The sequence below is a fragment of the Camelus bactrianus genome, chromosome X (genome assembly GCF_048773025.1).
Source record: "Camelus bactrianus isolate YW-2024 breed Bactrian camel chromosome X, ASM4877302v1, whole genome shotgun sequence".
NCBI lineage: Eukaryota > Metazoa > Chordata > Mammalia > Artiodactyla > Camelidae > Camelus > Camelus bactrianus.
The window spans coordinates 76,174,214-76,199,319 of record NC_133575.1 but is presented as its reverse complement, the minus strand read 5'-3'; the positions used below and the strand labels follow the sequence as shown (position 1 = coordinate 76,199,319).

The 25,106-nt window shown below is 37.3% G+C and overlaps 1 long non-coding RNA gene across 2 annotated transcripts in view; it reads left to right on the top strand.

The window, feature by feature from the left end:
• LOC123615698 (uncharacterized) overlaps nt 1-25,106 on the top strand; it is a 229,252-nt gene that overhangs the window by 149,779 nt on the left and 54,367 nt on the right. The window contains exon 1 of one of the 2 annotated variants that reach the window (XR_012504668.1): nt 20,402-20,446. The exons of the other annotated variant lie outside the window; for it this stretch is intronic. This is a non-coding gene — a long non-coding RNA (uncharacterized LOC123615698). Of the gene's footprint in view, nt 1-20,401; nt 20,447-25,106 lie in introns of those variants that run through there. 2 annotated transcript variants of the gene reach the window in all.

Genomic DNA, 25,106 nt, shown 5'->3' with positions numbered 1-25,106 from the left:
CTCATTAATTGATTAAAGTTCTATTCTGTTAGGAACTGTATGAGCCAAGAGCCATGAGAACGTAGTCCTGAAGCAGATTGTTTCATTGAAAAAAATTTATCTTCCGCATGATAACAAGATATGTGAAATGTAAAATCAAATGTTGACACTAGGAGTCTGCACTTTAGAAAACAGCCATTCTAAAGTTGGGGACTCAGTGCCCGAGGCTCTCTAGGCTTTATGCTTCTTTCCAGCTAGAATCCAGAAGGCAGCACTGGACTACATTTGTACAACCTTCACTGGTGTGCATGTTTTCTAAAGCTCAGGCTCCTTGGTACTCCCCGAGAAATTCAGAGTCAGTAAATCTGGGGTGAGGCCCTGGAAGCTGTCATTTTTCCAGGGCTTTGGGTGATTCTGATGTGCCTCGAGTTAGTTTGGGGACCCAGTGCCTTTAGGTAATTCCAAATCCACAGAACATGAGCGTTGCAAAGGACCCTTATGGTATTTGAGTCCAGTCTTCTCATTTTATAGATGAGGAAGCTAAGACTCAGAAAAGTAAAGCACCTTGTTCAAAATCATACCTCTTACAATCCATAGCCATTGCTGTAGCAGAGCCCGGACTAGAACCCAGGTGACCTCGTGTACAAATAATTGGTTTCAGTAAGGGAAAGAAATTGCAAAAGGAAAATTCAGCCCGAGGGACTAGAAGGCAGACTGCCTTTATGGTGTTCATCACAGCTTGATCCAAAGTCAGTAATTTTGTAACAGAGACTTGGCCCTTTTGATATAACACTGTGTTCTCCTAAAGAGTAGAGAGAAAAAAAACACATGTCAAGTTTTAATAATGTTGCCCATAGCTCTATATTTACCTGTAGGTCTGCCTTCCTCTAGGACCCAGTTCAAAATGTCACCACCTCCAAGTGGACTTCTCCAAATCCCGTTGTTTTCCAAATCCCACTGTTGACCCCTCTTCTGATTTCCCCTTTGACCTGCACTCTGTACGTCTTGTTTGGACCCAGTATTAGCTGTTTTGCAGTATTTCTTTTGTGTATCTTTTGTCTCTTTCCCCATACAGACCGTGTAACTCCTGCAGATTATGGGTTTCTCTTTGTCATCTTGGTACCTGGTTCTATGCTTTGTTCATGTAAGGCCTGAGAAATATTGGCTGAATTTGATGTTTCTATTAAGTGCTCCACCAACATATTGCTATGACAGTAGGGAACCAACCAACCAAACAATCAAATAATTTTACTGGAGTTTGTGATTCTTCTGCTGAGTTTGGGGAAAATGTGAAATGAAGTTAAAAAAAAACGAGATGTCTGATGAACTTTCCTCATTAGCCAATCAAAAGGTGGTGCACATCACCTACACAATCAGGTAGATGTGAAATTTTCATACATGAAAAGCTGCGTGCTTTCTGACCCATGTATTCTTCAGCAATCAATAAAAGGTAAGATGTGTTCTCAGACTGCACATCTTTTTACCTTATTACCTCCCTCTTTACTATCATCACAAGTACCTCTTTTTTCCTGTTATTTTTTGGAAAACTCTTTTGTTTAATTATTTGCTACATCCTCGATTGAAAAACCACCTATCCAGCCCGGGTACTAAGTGGAGTATTTATTTGAACGCCACAAATGCCAAAAGTAATAGTAGCAAATGAAGTCATCTGAGAGAAAAGAAAAGGGAGAGATTTTGAGGTGGCCAAATTAAAAAATATACATACATACATACATACATACATACATACATACATACATACATACATATTTAGAAGTAGACACCAGATATTTTGTGGGTCTTTTAATTTTTAGACGAAAAATCCAAAATAATTTAAGACCTAAATACTGCTAATACTAAGAAATATCCATTTTATATTTAGAAGAAAGATCATGAAAAGAAAGGAAGATAGGCTCTGAAATTTAGAAGAAAGCTTCTATTTGTTGCTTAAATATTTTGAAATAAAAAACATGGTAGGTTTCAGCAAGGTAAAGCACATGATGCTGTGTGTTTTTGTTTTACAAAAATGTGGATGTGTGTGATGCCTTTAATAGAATGGTGAACTGAGATATGAAGTATTCACTACTTTCACTGATGTGGGGGATTATAAAGATTATATTACAGAGTTCTTAAAAAGATGGATTAATCTTTTCTCCACAAGTAGATGTTCCTACTGTAGGGCATTTGTTTAGTCAAATGAAGCAAGAAAGAAATGAGATAATAGGACAATTTGTCATTCAAAGCTTAAACAGAATTGGAATTGTGAATTTTATGCTACTGCAGATGAATTTTATTAATGTAAGCTTGCAGAGAATTTCCAAGAAGAGGAAGAGCTATGACTTTCGTAAATGCCAAGCATATTTGACTTTTAAATGAATCTACATGGAAGGAAAAATAGCAAATTACCAGATTTTAAATGGTTGAGAGAAGTTATACAAGAGCTAAGGAGACTACCTGTATCTTTGTGGCACCAAAATAAGATTACAGTGAAGGAAAATGTGTGATATTAAGTAGCATAGAGCTTTTCTGTGGAAATCATTATTACATGTACAGAATCTGAATTTTTTCTCCTGATTTTTTTTTATGAGGCTGCTCAAATCCCCAAGCCTTAAATGTTGCTTTTTTAAGAAAACTGTAAAAGATATACTCTTCATAAGGCCTCTGATTAATTACAATCATTTAACACATGTAGCATTAAGATTCTAAGATGATAACTGAGTAAGTCTTAAGAATTTTCAAATAGACAGCATAAAGGTATCTACTATATAAATTACCAAATCATTACAGGAATTTGGGGGGAGAAATATTTCTTAAATGAAGACAATTTTTTGTACTGCAAAATGAAAGTCGTTTTCTAGTTGGGAGAAGCAAACACACATACACACAATTTTTTATCTTTCATTGTTATTAGAAGCTTAGTATCTTGAGCACATTATGGCTTGAGGGCGGAAAAAGAAAACAGCCCTAGCAAAGGCTGAACATGAAAGAATACCATTAGTCTAACCTGACATAAATGATCAATTCCACCAGTCTAAGACATAGGCATTTGGTTTAGCTATGGTTGGTCACATATAAGCTATGAAATTAGCTTGTTCCAGCAAATACTGGTGGGGAAGCATAGTGTCAATTCAAAGCTGAGCATTTATGCTCACTAGGTATGACTCACAGAACTGAAGCAAGAATGACCTGAAAGAGTCAATATTCTGCCGGTAAACCTAACTGGCTATCAATAAATAACCAGATGCGGATGGCCAATAATCTAGTGCCAAAAAAAGTATAGGAAATATCTATGTCCATTAATAACTTGCATTACTGATGATTTCAAATATGATTTTCTCCAAAGGAATCTTGAGAATAATTGAAGACTATGTTGTTCAACCCAGAAATAATGATCAATTCTCCAAGCCTGCTCCTTAGGGAGGGATTCATTCTTGCTAGGCACAGATCGTGTACCTTGGTCTTCCCTGAGGCAAGTGCTGGCATCTGTTAGGGTAGCCAAGGAACAGTTGTTAGATCATCCTAATGTACAGTCCACTGAGAGCTTCAGAGTATTTGGAAGATGAGTCCACTGTCATGGAAACCCACCAGAGGCAAGCACAGTCATGTGTTTTCTTCTAAGATTACACAAAAATATAAATAAAATCAATATTATTTATTACTTAATATTGGTTTAAAGTTCCTCTGAATATAGGTTTCATTCATTTATTCAAAAGGTATTTTTGAAAATCTATTTGGTGCTCATCACTCTGCTTTGATCCGAGTATGCAACAGTGAAGATGACAAACAAGGTCTCGAAACTCACAAAACTTATAGTTTAGTGGGAAAGACTGATGTTAAACAAGTAAACAAATAAAGAAAACATTTAATTACAGTTTTTGGTGAGCGATTAGTACTAGGAAGGAGTGAAATTATTACAGAATAATGTGGTGGTGGCAGAAGGCAGCAGGAAAATATTTAGACAGGATAGAAAGGGATGTCCCCCTAAGGAAGTGACATCAGAGCTGAGAGATTTATGATCAAGTCCAAACTAGCTATTGGGATTTTGAGGGATGGGACCAGAGCTTTGAGATCTCTAGGAAAAGGAATATGGGCTATGTAATGGCTTTGAGATAGTAGAGAATTTGGCCTGTTCCAGAAGCTGAAATGAGACCAGTAGGCTTGTGGCAGAGTCAGCGAGGTCGAGAATAGCAGGGAATGCATTTGGGCAGGTAGATGGGGCTCAGAGGCAGCTAGGCATTATAGGACATGGATTTGTTACAGGTATTAGTGATTTGGGGACCTGTCAGAGCAGTAGGTTTTAAAAATAAACTTTTTTCCCGCTGTTTATAGAATTTTTTTTTTGACTGTCCATTTATTAAGGCAAACTAAGTCTTAACTACCGTTACTTCACCAATCTACCAGTCAGAGAAGTGAAAGGTTTCTTTTCCCTCCATGGCTACTCTCTGCCGCCCCTATAACTTCTTTCTTCTCTCATAGGCAAATTCTTGAGATTCATGGCTATAGGCATCTGTGAATTATTTTCCCCTTGAACACCACTTGATGGTCTTTTTTCCTTTTTGGAGAAAAGTTGTCTCCATTACCACCATGAAGATGTTTTAGGAAATCTATTTGCTAGGTGAAAAAGAACATTATCTTACCATCTTTCTAATGCTGGAACTCTGACGTTTTTAGATTCTATCAATCTGAACTATCAGTAGATGATATATTTCTTTCTTACTGACGTGCAAGTTCCTTACGAGGAGATATCAGGGCCTTATTTTATCTTAGCACTGTGCCAAATACAGTGAAGAAGCTCTCACATGTTAGGAAGTTTACATAGATGAGTTAGAGATGTCAGCTATGTTTTTAGGTCATATACCCTGTGACCACTCATTCACTTCCTTTGCAGACCTGTGTTTTTGGTGAGTAAGAAATTGGGAGTTCAAGATTTACAGATACTAACTACTACATATAAGACATATAAACAACACGTTTCTACTGTACAGCACAGGGAACTATATTCAATACCTCTAATGAAAAAGAATATATATATGGTGACTGAAACATTATGCTATATACCAGAAATTGACAGAACATTGTAAACTGACTATACCTTAATTTTTAAAATTAAAAAAAAAAAAAGAAATGGGAAAAAAGTGATGGCAAAGAGGTCTTCTTAGCATTTTGATTTACTTTGGTCAATTCCATTTAAATGGTTTATGTCTCCCCGACTAAATTATAAGCTCTAGTGAGGGCAGACAGCACGATTATCCTGTTCACTGTTGTGGCTCCCACCCCAGCCCTTGCTCCACCTTCCATGGAATCATTTGACTAATTACTAGGGATGGTGATTTGTTTTAAGGGGGATGGACCTAGCTTGGGCACAACTTTCCTACTAATTGAAGCTTTGAGGAACACCAGGAGATGAAAGAGTAAGATTCAAATACTTGAGAAACAACAAAACTAACTACATGGGATCCAAAAATGGAAATTTACTTCAGAATCAAAAAGCTTAGGGTTTAAAGCCCAATGGAAATGGGACTAGGGAATGGATTACAGACAGGTTAGGAATAAGCAAGGAAGGTGGAAGAGAATTCTAGGGTGGATGTTTCAAATATTATTTGCCAGAAGGTGGTACGATTGCCTAAAAGCCCGGAGCCAGAATGAACAGTCATTACCTTTCTGAGCAATATTGAAATTCAGTTTAGAAGTACAGGCTTTATATCTTGAAGTATTGGGAATCACTTAGGTTTTCATATAACACTTCCATCTGTGCAATGTTGTGAATTCCCCAAGGTAATTAGTTTTGTGGAACATTTCCAGGTGGCATAGTCCTCTTTGCTGTGGCTCCTGGGAATATATCAAATACAGGACAAGCACTTTTGCCACAAAATTATATTAGGAAATTAGCAGCAACTGCTATCATAACACATCTACAATTCACACATGAACACACTTGCTTTACAAATAAAACAAAAAGGAAAAATGGGCAGAAGGCAATAGGATCTATCCTAGTATAAGGGTTAGAGCTCCTTTCACTCTAGTTTCTTTAAGGCCTTTGACTTTTTTTTTTTTTTTTTTTTTTTAACTTACCGTGGTCATGTCTCTGTGTATCCAAGCTTTTTGGTGATGTCTTTTCAGACGGACTCTGGTCTTGGCCATGTGCCTTGCTTTGGCCAATGGGACGTTAGCAAGATTTGTGCAAACAGAGACTTAAAAAGTACATGCGCATTTTTGTTTCCTCTCTTTGACTTCTGCCAACCTCACTACAAGATGCTTGGGCAGGCTTGCTGGAAAGATGTGAGAAACACATGAAGGAGAGCTGAGTTATCTGAGAAGATTCCATGTGCACAAGCTAGCTCCCAGGTGACCCACTGGCTGACCACACAGTCATCAGCCATCTCAGTGGATATCATCCAAGCTTGGTCTAGATCAGCAGAACCACCCAGTGACCTACAGACTGATAAACAGTTCTTTATTTTAGTAAGGGAGTTCTGCAATATCTGACTGATTTACCTACTGTATTTGGAGCCACTGCCCTGTCTTTATCTTCAAGAACTTCCATCCCCCCAAACCTTGCATAGTTCCTTAGAATTGATATGCTGCTCTCACCTGTAAGAACTTCCAATGTCCCAGTTGTCTGGGCTCCTCATCTGTCCCCCGCTTAGGTATCTACCTATAGCTCTGCTTGAGGTCTCAGATTCTCTGTCTTAACCCTGCCTAAAAACCTGGCTGTCTTTTTATTCAAGTTTCCATTTGGGCTGTTTATCTGTGGAGACAGAATGGAGTGCCTTCAAACATGGGGGGAGACTTGTATTTGGTATGTTAGGCAGTAAGGTTCTTAGGTACAGTAGTGACATGGCCAAAGGGTTATTTTAAGTAAAATCTGTCTGGAAGCTGTAAGCTTGATGAATTTGAATAGGAAGAAACTAGATATAATAACTAGTTGATAGTTGAGTGCAGGTAGAAGAGAGAATGGTAGTACATCAGTGATCTAGAGAGACAGTTGGGAAAGTGACGCTAAATGTGTGGATCTTTGCTGGGGAAGGAGATAAGTACACACTTACGTTAATATTCTAATATGAAGAATTGCTGCTGAATTTTTTCCTGAACTCTCCAATGCAATATATGTTGTTTGTTGTTTTCTAACTAGACCCTAGCCCCGGGGTTCTCATTATAAACTTTAAAATAGACTAGACTGAAATCACATTCAAACAGCAACGTTCATAGGTATAATGAATGCCAAGATAAAGCCTTCAAATTAGAATTATTGTGATAATTTAAAACCAATCCAACCAGCACCCTGAGATACAGATATAATACTGAGTCCTTCCAATACAGGAATTTGCTCCACATTTGGTATCAAAGGGTTTCACGTCTTTTGAAATAGATGCAAGCTGAAAGTATTAAGGTTTTGACACTATAGGTTCAAAATTAACTAACCATGTTAATAATGATGACAACTTATAAATTTAGTCTACTGTGACCAGCAGCCTCTCTTAGAAAGAGCAAGTAATAATCAGAAGGAAGTAATGGGGCAAGATATCTGGTCTGTCATTCACTAACTTTTACTGATTGAGAAATATCTGGCTTATTTCCATAGTGGTGCTCCCTCCCCTTACCTATAAATAAACTGTTTCCCACTAATCCTTCCGAGTGAATGAATTACTTCTAGAGATTAGTCCAATATTCATCACCAGAGATGTATCTTGTACCTGATATTGTATAGGCAAGTCACACCCATGGATCGTTTTTGTTATTGTTGTTTGTTTGTTTGCTTGTTTGTTTTGGTGGAAAGGAGGTTGAATTCAAGACTTCTCTCTAGGAAAAAGGAGACCAGTATCCACATTTTACAAGTATATATACAAGCACTGTTGAAGGCTTTCTAAACAAAAATAAAATCCAGATGGTAATCAAGCATGAGCTGCCCAAGTAAGTCATCTCTGTTATCAAAACTTCTTTGAATAAGATACTATACTTTTGTCACCCTTTCTAAGTGGCCACGGTCTATTTGACAGGTAGTAAAAATAATAGCAGAATTTAGATATGAATTTTTCCAGTCTAATATACTACAGTGAGATATTTATTATTCAATAGGCATATTGAATATTGTGAGTAGAAATGTAACCAGAAGATAGAAGAGTCAGTGTAGACTACTATTAGCAAAATAAGTATAGACTTATTGATGTGATTGATTTGGTCTATTTGGTTGGATGTCCTTAAAGGGACTAGTTAAGACCTGAGAAAGTATTTTATTGTAGCTAGAATCCTAGAGATGAAGAAAGAGCAGATAAAGGATATTTTAATGTAATTATATTAATCTGCCTTATTTTTTGAATACATAATCATTTCTCATCTGATTTGTTCTATTTGGCTAGAAATTGAATGCTGTGAAAATTTACAATTCAATATAAAGTTTAGAAACAGCATATGACATAAATTCAAGAGTATGAGAAAAGAAATTGGGCATATGGAGAAATAGCATGCTATCTAAGGGTATTAAGTATTATATTTTTATATATCTTAATAAAAATACTCACTTTTACAAAGTAGCTCACAAATAATCTGCATGCATTTTGAGTGAGCTTCAAAGTTACCTAAGTCTTTTTTTTTTTAACTTTTTTTTTATTGAGTTATAGTCATTTTACAACCTAAGTCATTTTTATAACGGTTTTCTAATACTGGTTAGTTGTTTGTTTCTAATACTGGTTAGTTTATTTGTTTAAAAATTCTATGGAATACCTACTGTAGTCACAATTGTTTACTTTATTTTGAATATTGAAAGTTGAAATAATCATTTAAAAACGACAAAGGCAACTGGTTACCCATATGCAAATGGTGCTTTCTCGCTATTGTCGTTAAATACCTCATGATGTTGAAGATGTAATTCAATTCAATTATTTATTGAGTGCCAGTAACTGTGAGGCACCTGGAGTACGACAGTGAACAGAACAACACTCCCATCCTTCGGGATATTGTAATTCAGCTGGAGATGCAGAACCAAAGGAGCAATTTCAGTAAAGTTCTATTTGGCCCATTAATGAGAAATACTTTAAAATTCTGGTGAATATCTCTTCTTAATTTCCTTAATTGGCCAAATACACCAAAATTCACAGTTCTTCAGACTTAAGCTAAACTATCTCAAAAGCTTATTATTAACTAGGATGTAGGAGTTATAGGGAGTATTTATACTGAATCCTTGTAAACTGATCATATTTGATCCAGAGGCTGCTCTAATTTCCAAGATCATTTCAACTCTCAGCTTGAGTGAAACAAATAAAAGAAAAGTAAGTCACCTGCCTGGTTATTATTGTACAGTTGATCCTAGAGATTTGGCAGAATATGAAAGCTATAATTTAGGCACGTTAATACAGCTAGGCTGTGTTACCTGTTTTACTTCCTAACAGTCCACTATGTTTCTTTCAATTTGAAAAGAAATAATACCTAACTTCTAAATAGTGTTTAGGAATTTTCATTAACATTGAGGCAGGGTAAGCTGACAGATGAATCTGTTGTGACCACTTGGATTAGAAGCCAACAGTTAAAGGTTAGAATGTGAAAACCATAGGTAGCAGTTACATTTCAAGGATGAGTAAAAATGCCAGCATACCTAGGGTTATCAATCATTACGATTAGAAAATCTATAAGGTAGGTACTTCAAAAGTGCTCTGATCTGGATTCACCTCAATCCCTGCCCAGTCACTTACCGCTCCTAAACAAAGGACCATTTAACCAGCTTTGCATTCGACTGGACTGAGATTGAATAGCTTGGATGTAATTTTCAGTTTGGCTGAACACCAATAGAGATTCATTCATCCTAGCTCATATAGTGTGCCATGCATTCGACTTCTTTACCATTCAGTCAAAGAAAAGAAAAGAGAGGGCAAATATCCATTCCTCAGCAGGCTTTGTGGTGGTGATGGTGACAGTGGTGGTACTTGTTAGGGTTGTTATTTTACCCTTAAGTGGCAGCTGTGTTCTCATTTAATGGAAATACTGGTAACATGCTTTTGTGAGGTATGATGGGCCTTTGTGAGCTATGACAGGAATTCCTTGCAGTTGTTTCAGTTCCTCAAAGATGCACATTCTAGTCTATTTGTAAAAACCCATTAAGTCCTGGTCATTTTCTGTAGATATGTATGTGTACAGGAAGGATAAACTTGAACTCCCTGAAGGTCTTTACAAGAAAATCAGATAAGTAAACAGTTTTGTTTTTAATCTAAACTGCAGATTTGTTTAGGAATTGTAGCATTCTCCCCTGGGTTCTCTTTTGCCGGCTTTCAAAACTGTGAGGGATTTATCATACTCTAAAAACAACAATTTAATTCAAGCCATGTTTCCTTCATATTTCCATGTTAAAAGAATCCATTCATAGGTATATCCATGTAATACACATATATGTACATTTATTAGATTACCAAAATACCTCAAATAACATTTAAAAGACAAAGAAGGAAAATTAAAATATAAATGATGAATGTCACTTGATTTTCAGAGAACTATAGATACAATTTATGAAGCATTCGTAGCTGAGTACAGAACTTGGCAATCTTTGAAGGCAACAGCAATAAGTGAAGCCTAAAGTTCCCTGAAAATTGCTTCATTTGCACAAAGTTCCTCAGCAGCTTCCTGGGAGTCCAGCAGTGGGCTGGGCACTAAGGAGAATGGGGAGAAGAACACAATATAATGATAAGAACAGGGAATTGGAAGTCAAGAGATCTGAATTCTCATCTTGGTATAATCTTCCCTGGATCTGAATTGTCTCAACATGTATAAAATGGGGAAAGATCATAGGATGGCCATAGGTTTTTTTACATTAATTTTTTTATTGAAGTATAGCTGATTTACAATGTTGTATTAGTTTCAGGTGTACAGCAAAGTGATTCAGTTATACACACACACACACGCACACACACACACACACACACACGCACATATATATACAAATTTTTTCGGATTCTTTTCCATATTACAAGATATTGAATATAGTTCCCTGTGCTATACAATAGGTCCTTGTGAGACCTTAGGATTTTTATAGGCCTGAAGTCCTATGATTCTGACTCAAGAGAAATGAAGACATTGATTCAAAACCCAGGCACATAAAGCTACTTTAGAGGTGTTAGACTGAAAAACATGAAGCTATGAGTGAAGTGTTTAGAAGATAACATGAACAAGTGCTAGATAATATAGAATATGATGTCGGAGGTCAAGTAAGATTGATATCAGTGCTGTGGCAGGAAGGCTTTTTGGAGGATGCAGTCTATGTTTTGGGTCTTACAGGTTGAGTAGAGAAGAGCAGAAAACATTATTGGCTAAAGCAAACTATAGAACACAGTTGGACTTACACCTTTATATTTAAACTATAATTAGAGTGACCTAGTCACTTAAGTTGGTCTACAAGAGATGAAGGCAATGTTCAGTATTTTGAAAGTGAACTAAAATGTTTTCAGAGCTTTGGATTTGTGTAATATCCCTTGCTATTACCTTGATGTTTCTGTTTAATACAAATAACAGTTATTTCTGACCATCCAGAACATATTCTCTAGCAAGTCTTAAAGTTATAAGTAATTATGCCTCTTGGTGAAAATAGAACCCAGAAAATACTTACTAGGTTATTGATACAAAATGATGATGATAACTATTAAGGGAAAGGTAAATTATAACCCCAGTACACATAACGAGAGTCTTAGGTGTAGGTGTGTATGATACTTTTTGCATATATGATTTAATTTTTTGTTTTTAGTACAAGTGGTAGCAACCAATGAAAGTGTGACAAATAGCTAGAGTGAAACTTGCTATGTTAGGTGCAATTTAAGAGTATAGTTGACATCTATTTGATCATCGTTTTAAAATATTCGGTCAATATTTCCAGCCAGAAGAGCATCCGTTGCTGTTTTACGCTGCTTCATGATTCGAATACTTGTTTGTATTTTCTTTTGGATGCTTCTTAACTTTTTGAATAGAGAATTGCCGTTTATTTTTGATGAAATACATTTCCTAGGATGCCAGTGAGTTAAAATATGAATATAATATGGTGACTTCTTTTTATTATTAAAGCCATGACAGAGCTGACTAGGGCAGAGATGACTGGTTTTGTGATATATAGTCATGGGATGCTTTACACACCTGTACTGACTCAACATAATTTTGCATATAATGATACCCATTGATTCAGCTATTAAGGAAGGAAAGGGAAACTAACAGGTAATTTTGCTGCCCACTTCAGGGTACCTTATTCAGCAAATGTTGACGTGGGTAACTCCTAAAATACTTAAGAACTTCTAGCTCTAAGTCATTTGCCTTTATTACTGTTCTTTATAAAGCTGTACAATTACATGAATAAATCTTTCAGTTTCCAGAGAATCAATATGGAAGTCTGTGTGTACTATTGAATTACAAACCACATGGCTGTGTGAAGGTATGTTAGGGCTACTGTGGTTTAATTTTGAACTCTAGCTTCATAAAAGGACCCATTGTGGTGGTGAGGAATTGGCATATGTTTAGAATCCATGGGACATGAGGTCATGTTCCTGGGGCACACTCTTCGGGGGCTTTTCAGGTGAGAGTTCAAATCCAAGAACACAGGGTTAATCTTGTCTAGAGGCTGAAACAGATGTACTCTTGTTGGACTAACTGGTGTTTCACCTTAAACCTTATATCAAAAAAAAATCTACAAGGGGTCCCTGTAAAGACTATCAGTCAATAGTCAACACTGACTGTAAATTATATAGCATTGTGGCATTTAGTAGTTTGCCATTTCTTTTCTTATTTAATAAATTTGACATGTAACATTGTGAAAGTTTAAGGTATACAATGTATTATATTACTTTGATGCATTTATATATTTTAATATGATTGGCATAGCAATATTTATCACATAATGTAATCATAGTACAATATTTTTGTCTATATTCATTATACTGTGCATTAGATCTCTACAGCTTTTTTACTACTCATTATAAATTTGTACCCTTAAACACCATTCCTCTTATCCCACATCCCTCAATCCCCCAGTAACAACCATTTTACTCTCTGCTTTTTCACAGATTTGACTTTTTTAGATTCCACATATAAGTGATGTCATCCAGTACTTGTCATTCTCTCTCTGACTTATCTTGCTTAGCATAATGTGCTCAAGGTCCATCCGTATAGTTGCAAATGGCAGGATACCCTCCTTATCATAACTGAATAATATTCCATTGTGTATATGTACCACATAATTTTTATCCACTTATCTATTGATGAGTATTTGGGTTGTTTCTTGGCTATTGCAAATAATGCTGTGATAAACAAGGGAGCACATACATCATGTCAAAAGTCTGTTTTCATTTTCTTTGGGTCTATAACCAGAAGTGGAATTGCTGGATTGTATAGTAGATCCATCAATTTTCAATTTTTTGAGGAGCCTCCATATTGTTTTCCATAAGGGCTGGACCAATTTACATTCCCACCAACAACGTTATGAGGGTTCCCTTCTCACCACATCCTCTCCAACACCTGTTGTCTCTTGTCTTTTTGATAATAGCCATTCTATCAAGTGTGAGGTGATATCTCTTTGTGGTTTTGATTTGCATTTCCTTGATGATGAGTGATGTTGAGCATCCTTTCATGTGCCCGTTGGCCATTGTGATGTCTTCTTTGGAAAAATGACTATTTAGTTCTGACCATTTTAACTGGATTGTTTGGTTTTTTTAAATTATTAAGTTGTATGAGTTCTATATGTATACTTGGATATTAACTCCTTATCTGACATATGGTAAAATTTTTCTTCCATTCTGTCAGTTGTCTTTTCATTTTGTTAATTGTTTCTCTTGCTGTGCAGAAGCTTTTGAGTTTGAGGTACTCCCCCTGGTTGATTTTGCCATTTCTTTATATGGAAGAATTAAGGTAATACTTATGTGATTTTCACTTAAGGCTTTCTTTACCAAGAATAAAAAAACAAACAATTTTCAAAAACATGCATAAGTTGAGATGTGTAGAATTTGACTAGCATGGATTTGGATCAATGGTCAATGGTTTAATATGTGAATATATGACCAATTTCAAATTTTTAATAAAAAATTCATCTTATGCTAGAAGAACTCTAATAGAAATACTCCGTAAATTAGCTATGTTAAGCCTGCTTTGTTTCAGAAACAAACCAAAGGGTTGTTTTTGTTTTGTTTTGTTTTAAAGAAGGTGTTACCTTAGGTTGTAAGCAGGAATTATGGAATGTTGCAACATGACTGAAAACAAGAAAATCAGAAAGTAAAATTTTGAATATGACATTGGTCTCAAATGAGAACTTTTGTTTTTTCAGATATATTTCCTAAGACAAGAGGAGTTGTACTTAGGAGTGGGTAGAATAAAAACGGGCTTTAAGGGGGTACTGTCCTCAAATAAATAGTCCACCCTTGTGGTGTCCGTATGTTACCAGAGAGTAGGCTCTTGTCTCATCACAGAAACAATTCAGAGATAAGACATGGAAGTCAAGAAAGTAACGTGAGGATTATATTAAGTGATAGGACACTCTCAAGGGGAGAAGAGGCAGACTCAGGTGAGTGGCTGCTCTGAGTTTCTTTGGGAAGCTGGTTACATGGGGTGTAAAAATGAATGGGATATTCACTGGGGAGGGAGGTGTTTGAGGTCCTATTCCGTGATTTTCATTCCAACTCTACCTTCCAGAAGGGAGGAGAGATTTTTGTTCTTATTTAGTCTTGATTGGAAGTGTCATGGCATTGGTACATGATGGCTACTTCTAATCTGCAAGGCGAATTTTACTGTAATGAGGGCATAATGAGCAAAAGCTTATATTCGGACACTGGAGAATCCTGCCTCATCCCACCTTTCTTTGTCTGCCTCCAGGCCACTTGTCACCAAAATGTGTGATTTCTTATCAGTCTGGAGGTTCTTGCTTTCCTCTGTCTGCCCAAGGACCCCGTTGTTCACAAGTTGTATGATTTCCTGCCATTTGGCCGGTGCCCCCCTTTCTCTGCTCACATCTAGCTCTCTGCCTGCTCTAATGCCTAGAGTCTACCACACTTAAGGCTTTAAGCTATTTAAAAGGAAATAATCCATCAGAGGGGATCTTGGCTTAATTTGCTACCAATAAATTTTTAGCTAAGCTGATAAAAACATCATATAGCATGGGAACTTGGAATGGGGAAAAGGAGAGAGGAACGAATACTGGTAATGAGGAAGTGAGAGGATGCCAAGCTGGCCCCTTCAGTCTTTTCCTAGAGTTAACTACACATGTGCTTCAATTATTCATGGGGATGGAGGGCTTTGTGGCCTCCTTAGGTATGGAAATCCTCCTAAGGATCTAAGGTATCACCTCCATGTCACCCCAACTTGCAGTCTTGCCAGAGTTAAAAAAGAAAGTATCCTTCTGCCAACAATTTTATCCAACTAGCTGCAATTCACAGTAGTGTTAAGTTGAGCAGATCCTTGTGACACCTGCTCTGCCTTTGCCAAATTTTAATTACACGCAGCTCTGCTCAGGAGAAGACAAGCAGTTTTCTGCATTTGGCGGTGGGAGAGATGCTGACTGCCTGGGGACTAGAGTGAACTCGGCAAACACAAATCTTTGTTTCTTAAGAAAATGCTAGCAGAAAGTCACCATTAAAAAGCAGCATACGAAACAGAAACAAAACAAAACAGTCTCTTAAAGAAGTGTGGCATGAATGTTTCTTGCTGGAATTCAAATCTCCCACTTCTTAATCTGCACTAGGTTAAACTCCTTTGAGCAGAAAAGAATGCTACTCTGTTAGTGAAGTTTGTCTAACGTGACATATCACAGCCTTTTGGGGGACAGCAGAGAAGAGAATGAAAACGTTCTTAGATCATTACCGCTGGGCTGTGCAAATCCTGAAACCCTGGCAGAATGTGAGAGTGAGTCTCAAAAAGAAAATAGAAATAAAGAGTTGTGGGTCATAGTTTTAATGGAACAAATACTGAATCCGAGTAGTTGAAAGCTGAGTGACGTGCTGTAGTTTCTTCTGTTAGTTTTTGTTCAAAAGGGAACAAAAACTTTATAGTCATTTTAGCAGTTACCTTTATGATGTAGTTTTCTTGTTTGTGTAGAAGGAAAATAAACTAGAAGATGGTAGGTAGGTTGTCTCGCTAATAAAAGGAAATGTCATTTGAAATAATGCTTGGATCAGAAGTAGGCAAGGTTAAACACTACTTCTCTCTCCAGGAGGGCAGTAAATAATAAAACTTCGGGAGGTTTGAGAGAAGGATGTGATTTGGAGGGGGAACTGGTTAATCTCTATGTCCCTTAATTTGTTACCCCCAGCTGTTCCCCTATTACAAATAGTGGAACCATTTTAACAGGGGGCTCTGAACGTGCATTTATAATTATGGAAATTGCATTCTACTCCACAATCAGACTTGGGGGTAGACGATCCAAGAGCGACTGTGGCTGGTGGCAGCCTTAAAAAAATAAAAGAAAATGGGCTGAGGAATGCTCTTAGAGCCCAGGAAGATAGCATGTGTGTTTGAAGCGTAGTAAAAGACCACTGTTGAGTGGTGGGGCCTGCGGCCACCAGGAGAAGGAAATGCCTTCCTGAAGGCAGTCAAATTCAGATTCTTAAGAAAATGTACTGGCCAAACAAGTAAATCTGTGGGCTGGTGCCCACCAGCAGTTGCTAGTCCATCCCTGCCCTAGGACCTGGCAAATAAATAAATGAACAAACACATGTTTCACTTACAAAAGGGATCTTGAAAATCTTGCATTGGCCTGGAAAGTGAACCTCAGCTTTAACTTTGGAAAGCTCCCGAGTGTTTCTCTTATGAGTTGGCAAAGGTTTCATAAAGGAGCTGATATTTGACCTAGAAAATGAGGGATGTGTAAAATTTTACAGATAAAGAATTGGGCTTTGGGTAAGGGCATAAGTAAAGTCAAAGAGGCAAGGCATACGTTTAGGAAACAGCAAATGATCTGGTGTAACAAGTGGTTATAAGTATATTATATATAAGTTTATAATGTTTTATATATATATATATATATATATATATATATAATTTTGTATATGTGTGAATGAAAAATATTGCCAGCGATATCAGTAAACAAAGGATGCTGCGGCCATCAAGTCACCAGCTGCTACCGCCACCCCTAACAGTGAGCGGAGGGGACTCAGGATGCAGACAAGCAGGCAGCCCGGCTTCTGCTGCCACCCCAAGTGGTGCCCCCTGAGGGGACTTAGGATGGGAGAGTACAGGATACTGGCCCCAGATAGCCAGGTGCATATCAAAGAAGGGATTTCAATGAGCCCAGAACTTTGCACCTTCCCAGGCATAGAAAAGCGCTAAATTCTTAACTTGAGATATCTGGTTTTCTTTAATTAATAGTCATCTTTTGATGTTCTGACTATCTGGTCTTTGTGGCAAAAACTCCTATATATCCTGGCCTCTCCCCTGCCTCTTTGGAGCAGTCTCTTAAGGTGATCTGAGAGGCTGCCTTGCTGGTTCAAGTCCTCAGAAAGTCCCCCAAATAAAACATAACTCTTAGCTTTTAGGTTGTGCAATTTTTTTAGCTGACATATGTAATTTTATCTATCTATCTATCTATCTATCTATCTATCTATCTATCTATCTATCTATCTATCTCTCTGTCTCTCTCTCTCTCTCTCTCTATAAATAATGCTGTGAATACATGTTGGGGCATTGTAAATACACTGAATGCCATGTTAAGAAGTTGCCCATGTCAGGGGGAGGGTATAGCTCAGTGGTAGAGTGCATGCTTAGCATGCACAGGGTCCTGGGTTCAATTCCCAGTCCCTCCAGTAAAATAAATAAAGACCTAATTCCCGCCACCCCCCCCAATAAAGTGAAAAAAAAAAAAAAAAAAAAGGGAAGTTGGCCAGTTGGCCATGTCAATACAATATGTAGCCAGCTGGGAAGATTTCTCAGATGGATTCTCTAATGCTCTTGAGAATAGGTATCTGTAGGGGAAAGAAGTCTCTGGCACACTTGATGGGCAAGAGTCTGAGGTCCACTGCCCTTCCGCAGGAATGTGAAATAAAAGAGAGCACTTTTACGTTATTTACTTCAACCTTCTCATTTTCACTGATAGGGAGACTGGGATCTCAGGAATTGAAGTAGCTTGATTAAGCTTACATAGATACAAGAACTAGAATATTCTTTCTACTACCCCAAACTGTTTACCTCCTCGGGGTCAGTCCAGTTTCTCTTTGCGTGGCTGTTACATTTTGCTTTCATTTTTTGCTGATTTTGAAATTCTTGGAGTTAAGCAAAGCTGCATATCACCTCTAAAGAGCCACGAAAGTTTCTGCCAATGAAATCAATATTACTTGATACTCTGCGGTCTCCAGGTGTGAAGAAAGATTCTTTCATGGGATTCTAGCTAGCCTCTGCGAATTTAGGTGCGCTGTGCAAATGATTTGAAATGCATTGTAAATTAACTGTGGTGCATCTGTTTCCACAGTCTTGGGCATGTTGATTTACAGGTAGTCATTCTCTTTTCAGTGCTGATTCATTTTCCAATCATGAGCTGTCTCCCTGAGTTTGCATCTAGGCAAGACTGACCTTATTCAAAGGTAGAGGAGATGGATGCCTCTGTGGTGTGATCTGAAGTCCAGTCCCCATCTGAAGTTTCTAATTCATATGCTTGGGCTCATTCTTTAGGGATCGGCTATAGACATATACATTTTAATAATGTCATATCTTCATTATTGATTATAGCTCATATCACTAGAAAATGGCCCTCCTTATCTCCTTTAATACATTTTGCTCTGAATTTTACTTTTATTATATTCATAATGCCATTCTTGACACTGTGCTTTTGAGTTTGATTAATGCATCTTTGCAACATAGGAATTTCAAGTATATTTAGACATTGTGTTTCTGAGAGAGATCACATATTAACCAGGTAAACATATTGATGAGGATTAGTTTAGCTAAGTCACCCTTTGTGTTAGTTTCATATTGCACATAACAAATTATCACAAATATAGTAGCTGAAAGCAGCACAAACTTATTACCTCATAGTCTGTAGATCAGAAGTCCAGCAAAGGGCAAGTGATTGTCTGCTGAGGGTCTCACAAGACTGAAATCCAGGTTTCCACTGGGTTGAGATCTTATCTGGAGGTTCTGGGGAAAAGTCTACTTCCAGGCTTATTCAGGTTGTTGGTCACATTCATTTCCTCACAGTTGGAGGACTGAGGTCCCCATTCTCTTTCTGGTTGTTAGCTGGGATCCTCTCTTACTTCCTGAAGGTTTGCATTCCTTCTCCATAGCCCCCTCCATCTTTTTTTTTTTTTAATTGAAGTATAGTTGATTTACAATATTGTGTTAGTTTCTGGTGTACAGCAAAGTGATTCAGTTATACATATATATATAAACATTCTTTTTCATGTTTTTTTTCCATTATGGTTTATTACAGGATATTGAGTATAGTTCCCTGTGCTATACAGTAGGACCTTATTGTCTATTTTATATATAATAGTTTGTATCTGCTAATCCCAGACTCCTAGTTTATCCCTCCCCTCGCCCATCCCCTTCCTCTTTTGATAACTGTAAGTTTGTGTTCTAGTGTCTGTGAGTCCATTTCCATTCTATAAATAAATTCATTTGTGTCATTTTTTTAATGGAAGTACTGGGGATTGAACCCAGGACCTCATGCATGTTAAGCACGTGCTCTATTACTGAGCTATTACCCACCCACCCTGTGTCATATTTTAGATTTCACATATAAGAGATATCATATGGTATCTGTCTTTCTCTTTCTGACTTACTTCACTTAGTACGATAATCTCCAGGTCCATGTATGTTGCTGCAAATGGCATTATTTTATTCTTTTTTATAGCTGAGTAGCATTCCACTGTGTATATATACCATATCTTCTTTATCCAGTTATCTGTTGATTAGCCCCTCTGTCTTAAAACTAACAGTGGCCAAGTCCTTCTCATGGTTCAAATTTCACTTGTTTTTCTCTAACTCTCCTGCTATCAGCTGGAGAAAGTTCTCAGCTTTTAAGAGCTCCTGTGATGAGAATAGGCCCACTGGGATAATCTCAACTTTTTAAGAAGCAGGGCCCCTAGTAAGAGAACATGGAGTTCTCTATGTTTTGAGGGGAAGAGGAAATATGAAAAATCCTGGGATGGGTCGGTTCTCAGCTTTTGTTATAGCAAAACGTGCGGGGTGATGATGAGGGATAGGGAACAGTAAAAGGACAGAGTGTAGCTGTCAGGCAGAGTGGAGGAAGGGTGGAGAGAAGGATGTTGCAAAGTATGTAGGGGGAAACCACATAAAAACTTCCTACTGTCCATTTCCTTTTTCTGCCTTGGACTGGTCCTGAGTTCAATGTAAACTTGCCTTGACCCCACAGATCGTCTTTTATGGGTGACCCCTTTTTGAGACATGCATTTCAGTTGCTGTGGAAACAGCGGTACTAATTTTTTCCTACAAAATCTTACAGAGCCTGTTAACCACTGATAGGAAGAGGTGGAAGAGATGGTTATTCCTCCAGTGTCGTATGACAATAGAGGTATGTCTACAATATATAAAATAATGATAGCATCATTTATCATGACACAGTTCCATTAAGCAAAATATATGTGATGAGATGGCAGCAAAGATCTCAAAGCAACTTTGGTACTGTGGGCTAAAGTAGGGTAATCAAAACAAGAATACACCCAAAACTTCTTGACTATAATTTCAGAGTACTAAGGCCATTTGTAGACACCAGGAAAGCAGCAGCAGACTGACTGGCTTTGTGTACAGCAGTCGAGGATGGGGTAGCCATCTTTAAAACAGAACCATTGAGGATGGGGTAGCCACTTTTAAAACAGAACCCAAAACAGAGACTTCAACTAGAAATGAAATGGCAGATTTATATGCATCTTCCAAAATGGACTGCTCATACTGTATCACTCTCCTTAGCCCTATAATTTAATAAGCAGAAATGGCATATTCTTTGAATTATAAAAGTTAATAGAATGACAGTCAAGGAACAAAGAGGTGTTTTGTTTTGTTTTGTTTTGTTTTGTTTTTTTAAGTGGAAATGAGTTGTAAAATCCCTGATTAAATTGGACCTTGTCCTATGACTCTGGTATCTTCAATCCTCTCATTTACTAAATTCCTTCAGCGTTGATAGACTCAGTTGATGTACCTTCATTTGCTAAGGACATTGAAAAGGCCAATCCAGTATGCCATGAATAAAGTTACTTGTCATAGCCCAGAGGTATGGTTTAAATTTCTGACTAGTTTCTCTTTCTGCTTTTGGTTCTTACTTGCCTCCAAGTAACATCGTTCCAGTAAATGTTGAGGTGTTTGTTTTTACCAGCATTCTATTTTCTGTGGCATTTCATTGCCTATGGATAGGAAAAATTAGAGTGTGCAATAACTGTAAAGATGGATATCTTTTTATGAATAAAAGCAGAAATATAAATTTGAACTTTGACCTTCAGGTTTTTAAACTTTTCTCTGATGCCTTGCTAAGTTATTTTTGCTCTTAAAATGAGAAAAAGGGGTTTAAGTTATTATAAAATGTTCTACTATTTAGACCATATTGAAGTGGCATTTTATGACTTTCAGCAGTGGCAGTAAACCACATTTCACTGATCTTGTTTTATAAGTCACAATGCATTTTTAAAGATGAGATACCAATTCATTCTGCTGAAGGTAGTTGGTTCTATAGATGATAAATATCACACAGGAGAGAGCAGGTTCTCTAACTATAAAACTGTTCTCGCCTTGTTTCAGGAGACTTAAAGAATGAATAACTCATGAAAGAGTAAAACCAGGGGTGTGTATGTTTGCATCCTACTTGTGAGATTAAAAGCATCCAGATTTAACTGTAATTATCGTCATAGCAAGCAATCTACTTATTACCTATTTTTCCATGGGATCAAAATACATTTTCCAAAATATGCTTCCATATCTCTATGCTTCATTTCTTCTTACTTCCTCTCTGACTAGGACTTATTTGCTGTAAGTGCACAGTGATTAAGTGGTATATAGACTTCTTTTATAGCCAAGGAATGTGCTCTATATGCTCCCTAAAGGAATTTCACATATCACTTTAATCACTGTCAAGAAAAGCCTCAAAATATTATCTAGGCAATCATCCTGTTATCAGGGTAATCTTCTTCTGCACTTTCTCAGATATGTGATTATCACTTTGATTTTAGAATTACCCCCCAATAAATCCCAGTGTTCTAAACTCCACACTAGTGACAAATGAAACACAGGATTGTTTACCCATTTTACATATACTGGACTTGAACCTTTATTCTGCCTGAATTAAGGAGAAGGTGCCTTGAACACTCATGATAACCCAAACTCAGGCACTGCAGCTTTCAGGCGAGACAAGCACAGGTCACTAAGAGTGCCATTTTTGCCCCTGACTCGGCCTGGGATGTACCATTTCTTTGTATAGTTAATTCTGATAAACCCCTGGTAATACTGTTCAGGCCTGGCACATGTAGGTCAGGTGCGTCTAATTGTGCTTATTGGTGGGTAGAAACCCTTGGTCATCCTTCCCCCGGTCATATGATGGCACTAGGTTATCTGAACACACTTACAACAATTTGTATCCCTATTATTTTTTATCCCTATTTTTAATTTACTTCTATCTTATTTTTATAATATATATTTATGTTTTATTCATTTATATTATGTTTTATCCCTATTTTAATCATCCCTATCATTATCCCAATTTGTATCATAACAATCTGTTTCCCTATTATTGCAGACAAGGCAGAGATTTATCCCCTTAAGGGAAGATCCTGAATGAAGATGCCCTTTTTGATATAATAGATAATGGTTAACTCAGGTTAAAATGAGTATTCACTTGGAACTGAGATGCAGGTTCTACCCCCATCAGAGTACAGGAGGGCTCTAAAATCTAGCTTAACAGGATGCAGGAAAGGTAAATATTAACTAACACAAGATTTAACAAGATTTGCCTCTTCAGGATGCTAATTCCAATGTGCAAAAAAAAAAAAAGAAAAGAAAAGAAAAGAAAAATAATGTTAAATCACCTAATGAAATATAGCTGAAGTAAAGCATAGAGTTTTTGTGTCACTACCATCATATCAAATGTTCATAGATGGTTTTCAGAAAAAAAGAGAGAAAATGAAACATGGACCTTTTAAGGTTTATACATAAAAGGCATTAAACCATTACATACGGACAAACTAGGACTACAAATTAAGTTTTGGGGAAAAGAAAGACAACAGTTCTGCATGAACTGATACTAATTTTTACCCAGTATTAACTGATAAGGTCAACAAGAAGCAGTGGTAACTGGAAGTGTGGCAAGACTTCATTAAACATAAGAAACAAAGTAGAATATATATTTCTCATGGGCTAGTCCGTGTTTATCCATGGAGAATTTGTGTGATAGATAATTAAAATACAGAAGTCTTAGACCTTAGTTAAAGTGTCGCCCTTCTTCCTTAGTAGTAATTGCCTTAGATTCATTTCCAGGGAGGTGCCAAGAAGGTTGGATCCAGACCAAGTCAGGGATGGTGTCTGACCTCAAACAAGTAGTCATGTCAATTGTGGAATTAGGACGTTGCTATAAAGCAAATACACCAAGTGCAGGAGACTAGACTAGAATAAAAGGCTAAAGAAAATTTCCTATCCTACAAAGTCATGTCTCCATCAGAGCAAGGAGTTTGCTTAGGTGAATCGCCATCAACTAAACATTAGGATCAAATTATTACAAAACAGTGGCTGGCATGATGGAGACTTTAGCAACAGCAAGATGTAATAAAATGATTAGGAAGTTAAAGAAAAATCTATGCAGATGTGTGGAGTACATTCTGAACCCCTTAGCTGAATGCCAGTTTCTTCTTGGCCTAATGCAATTAACTGTTGCAGATCCTGAGGTTTTTTTCCTCAAAAATGGAAGAAAAAAAAAAAAAAAGAGAGAGAGAGAGAGAGAGAATACAATGAATCCTACTGTTTACAAGTAAGACCATTAGGAAAAAGAAAGATAAGATATACCAGGTAGAGTTTAATTTAAAAGAAAGTCATCATCAAAAAGCATGTAAAAGTCTACATTCATGTGGATCTTGTTGAAGACTTAGGATCTTATCCAAGATGTGGGAGCCTGATCTCAAGCAGTTTCAAGGCTAAGAAGGTAACAGCAAAGGCATACTAACAAGTGAGCATAAATTGCATATACATGGATATTTAACTTTATAACTATCCACAGTAGAAATACTTATTTTTCACTCTAAGATCACTCTGTGGCTCACCCCTGACAGATTACCTTGGTTAGATTATCCAGCTTGCCCCTTACCAGTATGATTAATGCCGCCACCCATGCCAACACCCCCCACCACCAAATACCTCGGACAAACAGTGCATGAAGTAAAACCTTTTATAAATTAGATGCCCTTATAACGTGAAATGGACAATAGCAACTTGAGAGAAAGAACTATTGTATGTAAGAGAATCAAAGTTAGTATGCTGTATAAATGGACTATATAGATGGGAGACTTGAGGAGAGGAGACAGAAATGATGTCTGAAAGAGGAACACTAAGGTTAGAGTCAAAGGCATCTAACAGTAATTCTAGCTTGTCTTCTCTGTTCGATTTTCCTGAGGGTACTTTCTCTGTATCAGTCTGTATCTTGAGGTTTTCATCTTCCTTCTTCTCTTCAGCACAAACTCTGAGGTGAAGGAGAAGTCAGCGTACCTGATATTTATGTAACCATTACCTCACTTCATCCGGATCGGCAGGCTCTGAATCGGTATTCCTATTGAAGCAGTGATTCTCGACCATGGCTCCTCAAAGAAGCACGCGGGCGATTTTACATCTGCCTATGCCTGGCCCCAGTACAAGGGAGTTTCTATTAATTGAGAGAAGTCGAGGGATCAATACTTTTTAAAAGCTCTCTAGGTCTATCTAATGGACAGCCAGGCTTGAAAACCAGTGCTAACTCATATGTTCTCAAAATTGTATGCAGAAATCTTTTCTGGGGAACTTGTTAAAAGTGTAGATTTCTGAGCCCCAGAATTTCACATCTAGTAGGTCTGAGAAAGGGCCTGGGACTTCACATTTTTAAAAAGCACTCAAGTGATACAGATGCAGATAGTCCAGGAGCCCATGTTGACAAATCCTGCATTAACCCTCTTCTCTGTTTCACATGTTTCCAAAGCTCTAGTTTTCGCCATATGATATATGAAATGTGA